A 7,843-nucleotide genomic window follows, 5' to 3' on the forward strand; every position below is an offset into this window, starting at 1 on the left:
CTAATGATCTCTTCTTTTTAGAGGGGTCATTTAATTGAGTTTAGAAATCCCAAATTTAGAGAGCAGTAAAAGACCTAAGAGCCCTAGACCTAGAAAAGTCAAAGGATGATTACATCTTTAGAACAAGTGTACCCTTCCAGGCTAAACCTTTCAACCCTCCGTCCCTTTCTTCCTGTACAAAGCCATGTGATCGGGGTTTATTTATTATTTCATGAAGGACTGTTTCAAAAATGGGCCCATCCAAAAGGGTGTTATGCGACCGCAAAGCACGGTATGTACAGCAAACAATATACAGTAAACACCCCCCCTCTTTTTTGTTTTTGTTTTTGAGTTGGATTGTTGTTGTTTTTTGTTTTGAACTAAAATTATGTGTTTTTTGTTTTTGATTTGATGATACCAATTTAAAAGTAGACTAGCCAATACTGTACTTTAATAGATAAAAACAAGATATCTACAAAAAGCATTGGGATAGATTAATCGTTAAAATATATTTTATTTCTGTTTCCTTTTTCATTCTCGCTTTTCCTCCCCACTGGTCCATTTTTATTATTCTCGTATGATTATTTTAAAGATCCTTTGTAACTGGTTAAGTATTGCTTGCAAGACTTATTTCTTTTCGAAAATTTTATTACTCGGTTATGTATGTTTGCATTCACTTATACAGTGCAGTGTAAATAGAACATTTCACCAAGGTGCTTCTCTTTAAATTTATCCACCACCACCACCACCCCTTTTAAGATACTAGGACAATTCAACTTTAGTTTTTGGTGTGTTTTTTCATTCGTTACTAAAAAAACTGGAAATTTTTATATTCCTTGCAAAACTGTTAACGAATCCTTACGTCATTCATTAATGTTCAATGCATCCTTGAGACAAGAAGTGTGTATCTGTAAATATTTATAAACAAGCAAAGTGTTTTTGCTCACTGTGCCTCTTATTTTACTCCACTATCAGCTCCAAGGAGTGCAATAATTTTCAGATCTCATGGGGGTTGTGCTCAAATGGCATCTGTCAACTTGGATTAATGGTAAGCACTCGTGTGGCAAACACGGGTTGGAGAGATTCACTGAGTTCTGGCATTGTACCGGTTGACCTCCAAGACCTGTTTTCCTAGGGAATTGTAGTATTTTCTTTCAATTGTGTCTCTCCCCTCATTTTGCTAGCTCCCCTTACTAGGAATGGAGCGTTGCTCGTAAAAAGAAAAGAATCCATCAGTTTCTCTGTTGTTTCTGTTGAATTCGTATAATTGTATTTTCGATTGTTCCGTCCGAGTCCCTTTTTCGGCTACCTTGGTAGCTACAAGTCTTTTCAAAATAGCAGTAGTAACGTCCTGAGCTCGTTCCTTGTGAAAATAATTAACTTTCGTCGCGTTATTGTAGTTTTTCTGTTCCGTATCGTCCTTTTTGCCTTCAGACGTGTTCTATCTTGTTGTGGTCTTCGTTGGCACAGCATTGCTTTTTGAGTAGTATTGGACATGTCAAGCAAAACACATGTATACTTTAAGGGTTTAGTATAATATATTTAAATAAAATAATACTTTAAACCAAAAGCTTTTAACTTACTTGGTGTGACAGCAATTCGAAACAGAAATGATAGAAGAGTCACGACAATCCTTTCTGGTTCATAATATTAGCAACTAGCAATCTTTTTTTAGTTTTAGTAGAGATTTTACGGCGCTCGCAACTGCATAAGGTCATATGAGCGCCAGAAGATTAGACGTGTTACAAGAGAGTAACAAACATAAAAAAGAAGGAAGGGGAGATAAGGACGATAGATGTTTGATAGGAAAGAAGGAGCAAACCGCACCAGAGCACCCGCCAACCACCCACAACTAGCAATCTATTCCTAGTTAAATGGCTGTTCCCTTGCAAACGTTAGCGGGGTACACCATAGGTTCCGGAAATCTAACACTGGACGGTAGAGTAGAAAACTGTGTCTTTAAAGATTGTATGAGGAAGACCATAGATCATTACCCACTAAGTTGGGGTTATAAAAACCCCCCCAGAGATAGACGTTAAATTAATCTGAATTTTCAGCTTCTGACCTTCATAACACAGGTATATTTAAAAGGGGTGTTCAAGTAATATCAATCCTCCAATATGGGTTTGATGTTCTCACATTGTCAAGGGTAGATTACAATTTAATAGACTGCGTAGATTGCTTGAGGGCGCTACTGGAAGGTATTACCCCGTTTATTATCTTCTCTTGCTTCTGTTAATCTGTCTGTCTGTCGTCTGTCTTTCTATCTGTCTGTCTGTCTGTTTGTCTGTCTGTCTTTTTTTGCATATAAAAACGGTTATCATGTCGATGTGCTTCTCTGTACTCCAATACACAAACAAACAAACACACCTACACACTTTCATTGTCTTGTAGCCGTTAACGCCGTCGAAAGAGGTCAAACTCGCTCTCCCTTGTATTAACACGTAAGTCGAGAACGAAGACGATCGGATCGTTATGGTTCCCCTTATTCCCTGTGGCTATGGTAGCGGTAAAAAGTCCTGCCACGACTGTCACTTTTACTTTTGTTTCTGCTTCCTCTGCCAAGTTTTTCTTTTAATGTTTGTTAACGCTGACGCTATTTTTCTGCTACTGCCACTTGCTGCGCCTACTGGAGATGATGATGATGATGATGATGATGATGATGATGATGATGATGATGATGATGATAATGATGATGAAAATGCCCTGATGATTATGATGCAAAATTGTTGTGTTTACTTTCGCGAAAATTATATTTTCTAAAGGAATATTGTGTATTACTCACACAATTTCCATATTTTTCCCACTAATTTTTTAAAGATACAATGACATTGACCATCTAATAAGCACACGTGAGTTTCGCTGAAAACGACAAAACCACAAAAATGCAAGAGAAATTTATTGATGCAATTTGCATACCTTTCTGAATATAGGGACGCTGCATTAGTTCAATCACACTTTCTGATAACCTTAATTCAAGCATACGATCTAATCTGTATCATTTGCAACCATAGATTCCCGAGAGAGCTAGCCCCAATTTGCCCTGATCTTGGCGAGAAATTGTGAACTTGTGCAAATGTGCGTGAATCCGGGATTCAATCACGGCTCTCTCACGGCAAGATGGGTCAGAGATCATTCCACATAAATATGCAGAGAGGGGAAGGCGGAGAGACTGAGGAGAGGACGAAGACGAGAGTGGCGGACTTGCTGGTCCATTCTCCCATCCAGTTCTTCGTCTCTACCGCAATATAAGAGATGTTCAGCAAGAAAGTACGTGCAGTGCACTCATACAAAGTTTCCAGGATTTTTATGAAGTCTCTTTACTATTTAAAGTTTCTTTAACCTGAGGTTATTTGTGAAAACGTCATACGTTGCTCTGTGAAAAACACGTTAACACATTTAGCTTTTTTCTGCCTATTGGCTTGGGTTTAAGCTTATAATAACGGTACTAATACTGCGACGTATCATCATCTCTTTTTTTTTTTTTTTTTTTTTTTACTTCGTTCTAGTCACATACTTTACAAGATACAATGAGGCAGCCTTTACAAAGCATGAGGGTGGGAGAGCGGCTACTCCGGAACTCCGGCGAGCAATCTGGTGCAAACGAGAGCTGAACAGAAGACTGACAGAAGATGCCAAACTTGGGCACGACCTACTGCGTTGCATACTACTTACTGGCGTCCCTGTTGATTGAGCAATACAATTATCTTTACAAATGTTGCAAATGTTGTCAGCGTCACAAAACAAATTCTGACAAAAGCAACACTGGGTTTTTTAAAATTTTGATTTGTTTGTTTGTTGTTTTTTTTTGGTGTGTTTTTTTTTTTTTGGGGGGGGGGGTTGGGGGCGGGGTGTTATTATCCTACTCAGCATTTTCTATTGAATTTTAAAAACAGAGCAACTGGTCCGCATCGGGTATTGGGACAGACCGTGGAAATAATTTTGAAAGGATGAGAAAATTTGGGATTCAAACTGGCCCTACGTGCAAATTCAGGGTACCCTCGTCTTTTGCGGGAGGTTCACATCTACTCCAATTGCAGCAACCACGATAGGTAAAAAGATGTCATAAGAGCTCTCAAAATAACAAGAGTAACTAAGAATGCCGGCACCACCACCAGCGACTGATTTTGTCCAGCTCCGAGATACTATCCCCTTGTCTTATTCAAGATCGTGTTGTTGTTGTTTTTTTATAGATCTAGGGAACAGTAAACTACAAACATGACGAGGACACAGTCGTCTTTTAATTTGTGATTCAGATCTATGACTATTGGTTTCGAAATTGAAATTTAATATCTCTCTTTGAACTGTTAGCTTCACGGTGGCCATAAAGATTCAGTCTCTTCTTGATTATACCACAGACAGTGACACAAATTTAGAAACTTAAGAAGCCGTGAATGTATTGGTATATGATATTATGTTGATTGTGTGACCAGGACTGTGCTCCTGTGATGACAGTTCATCCGCCGGGACAGCACGTTCATAATATGACCTTAATTAATTGCGAGCCACGTAAAAGTTACCAAACACCGGGACGTATCGACTGCAGCAGTTCTCTCCTTGAAGAGCACCGTGCCTCGCGCCTTTCTGTTTTATGTCAGCCGTCTTCTCCCAAGTGAAAAAAACATGTTGCCATGCAACGCCCTCCACCACCCATCCCTGCCCTCCATCATGCAGGCTTTGTGACTTGGACACATGTGTTCCCTTGCCTTGCAATTTCCTTGTTAGACTGGCCTGAGATTTCAGCTCAAGAGCGCAGTCTGCACTGAAAGAATATTAATTTTACCCCCAAAAAACCCTACCATTAATGGCTTCTGGTAAGTCATCTAAAATAATATTATGTCGAAACTGAATAGACTGGAACTTCGACATTCTTGGAAGTGAAATTATGTTCCTCCTCTCTTGTCACATCACGTGATGGAAGTTCTGTGATAACATCAAAGTTTGTTTTATTTCTGCTGGAAGCTGATCAATGGAACGTGTGAGTAAAATACATTTTTGACACCAACTCTCAAAATGATATCACTGATCTACTCTTGATTTTTTTCAGAATTCTGTTTCTCAATCTGGAATTGCTTGTGTTTCAACTGGTATCTACATTTATTTAAAAACTACTACATTGAGCTTCATTGCGCGGTTTGATTAATTCTTTGACCAAAAGCTCTCGAAATCTACCCATTGTGACAATTTATCAAGGTTACGTTGATATTGTACTGCTTGCAAGCCTCCAACATCAACATTATTATTTGTCTTAGCGAGTAATTAAATATACAAACAACGACTTAGGAAGGCGAAAATACAAAAGATGTTTAACTTGTTTTATGTCTTCCGTTATCCTTCGAACAGCGTTTACGAAATCGGCTTGAAAAGTTTTAAAACTCTTAAATCGTAACGTAAGGAAGCCGTTTCTTTATAAAAACTGGGACAAAGAAGCCATAAGACAGCTTCAAGACTGGAATAAGGTTTTGAGAAAAACCAGGGTAATTTCTTACTGTAATAGAAAAGCCCCCACACAAGAGTGAAGGCTCATTGTAAAACAGCAGTGTGTGGAGGGGCGTAATGGTAATACCAACTCCAGACTTCGTGAGTACATTAAAGTGAAAAACTGTGATTTTAGTCTGCGTTCAAACAGTATCCAGTTTGTCATTCAATTCACAGATCGTTCGTTCCTTATTCTTTGAAACAGTCATGACATTAGTTTTATATTTCTCCAAGAAAGACGCGTTGTTAGGTATTCATTTTTGTTGTTGCTGTCATATTAGTATTTGAAAAACAAGTGGAAAATAATGTTTACAACCCCCCTCCCCCCCCCCACACACACAAATCACAATTAAAATCGAAAAAAAACCCAGCAACCAAATAATAGAAACAAACAAATCTAAACAACCAAGTACAGTAACAACCAAAAGAAAACCTACCAAAATGACAATCAATCATATACAAACAAAACCGAACAGAAAAATCCCGGGCAAAGAACAAACAAAAAGTACCCATGCATATTACACCCACAAAAATGTGCAACAGAAAGAGAGCGAATGACGATAATAGAAAAATATGAATTTAAGCCAGGACTAAAATTAAAATATTATCTACTTTAAAAAGATGTCTTTTCAGAGACATTGGCCCCCAGAGCTTTACCGGAGACTACAATCTTCCAACGCTAGACATAACTTTTCACTATATCGACATTACATTGAGGAGGGATCAGACCGAGGTTTTCTTTTTGTTGGTATCGCTCTGAATCATCACAATAATATCGTGAACACTATCAGAACAAACTGCCTTCTAATTTTCCTACGGGTTTTGACTTCCACACAGGGCAATATAGATTATTCCAGAAAACCGAAAGAAGAGTTATAGCATGGCATGTGGCGAAATACATTATTCATTGAACTGCTCATGGACGCCAATGCTAATTCATTTACTAAACGTCCGTAACGTCCCCCCACGTTTCCAGAGTGTTAGCAGCTATATCTCCAATGTAGGTCACATTCTAGCGTGACCAAAAATTTAGACAAAGCACGCTCAAAAACAAAACTAGCCAAAAAAGTGGTAAAGGAGCTTCAAACAGTGTAAAATCGTTATCACCCCCGCTATCGTGTTCACGCCCCTGGTGTCGCTAGTGATGGCTCAGGAATGTAGCCGATTACCAGCTAATCCCTGGGGACTACTTAAAGCACTAATCAAATCAGCCCGTTGTCCCCTTGTCCCAGTGTTGAATAGTGGCCAGACCTTCTGCAGACGAGCACCAAGAAAGGCGGAAACCCGGGGGTCCCTGGTTCTTGAGTACAGATTGGGGGTTGTCAGGTCTTCTTTTTTCTGCCTTTTTATCTGTTTGGTGCCTTTTTGTGGTTTGATACGGAGGCGGAAAAAGACGAGGGGGGGGGGGCGAGGTACCTTGTGATTTAGGGAAAGAAGGAAACGAAGACTGTTTTTGTCACAGTGGGGGATCGGGTTAGCAGATGCAGATTACTTTCGTATAACAATAGGATCTACGTGTCCTTCGCCAGGCTTTCGCAAAAAAGACACATCCTGGGTCAGTGGAGCCTCAAACCCAGACAGTTGTTCTGGTAGTGTAGTTTCTAAAGGTCGTGTATCGTGCGCCAACGAAAGACGGAAAGAGAAATTTTCATGAACTCCGGTAGGACGGCACTTTTCGATTTACTGTTTTCCAAGTTTTGGTTTTTTGTTTTGGTTTGGTTCACAGGGGGTGGGGAGGGGAGGTTGCCTGGGTTTTTTATTCATGCACATTTGATTTGGCGATGTTCACATTTGTGAATTCACGTCGTTCAGGTTTGGTTAAAAATAGGCTCTACTCCATTGGACACATAACACTAGCCGACTCATATCACGAATTCAAAATGCTCATGAAAAAACGAAATGGGCAAAACCCAGTACCTCGTACTTTGTCAGTCTTCCCCGGGAACTTGCAGTGGTGCAGAGCATTGCCACAGATAATATCTTCTCCGCCAATAGTTTGTCTCCGTGACAAAAACCATCGTATCTTGAATAGCTTCGAACCCATGCACTGATATCACTCCCTCAATTCAGCGTATGATCCCTCTCAAATCAGAGCCCATTTCCTCTGACGTTGATCTTCGCTTTTAGATCCGTTTTATTTTTTCATTTTCCACGTTAGAAACAATAATTCAAGCTTAATTGCCTCCATAATAGGCCTATAGAAGAGTTTCCATTCCCACTCGCTTTAAAATTCTGAAAAAGATGGATTCTCCACCCCCACCCTCACCCCCCTCCACCATCTTTAATCTAGCGATTCAATCCTAATATTTGTTTCTCTCACGGTTTTGCTGATTTCCGTGTTTTATTCCCTAAAATACACACACACACACACACACACACACACTCT

The 7,843-nt window shown here is 39.6% G+C and overlaps 1 protein-coding gene across 8 annotated transcripts in view; it reads left to right on the top strand.

Moving 5' to 3' along the window:
* LOC101861785 (ovarian cancer G-protein coupled receptor 1) overlaps positions 1-7,843 on the top strand; it is a 190,818-nt gene that overhangs the window by 157,080 nt on the left and 25,895 nt on the right. The gene's annotated exons all lie outside the window — the stretch shown is intronic.

Source organism: Aplysia californica, unplaced genomic scaffold (genome assembly GCF_000002075.1).
Source record: "Aplysia californica isolate F4 #8 unplaced genomic scaffold, AplCal3.0 scaffold00016, whole genome shotgun sequence".
NCBI classification, from domain to species: Eukaryota; Metazoa; Mollusca; class Gastropoda; order Aplysiida; family Aplysiidae; genus Aplysia; species Aplysia californica.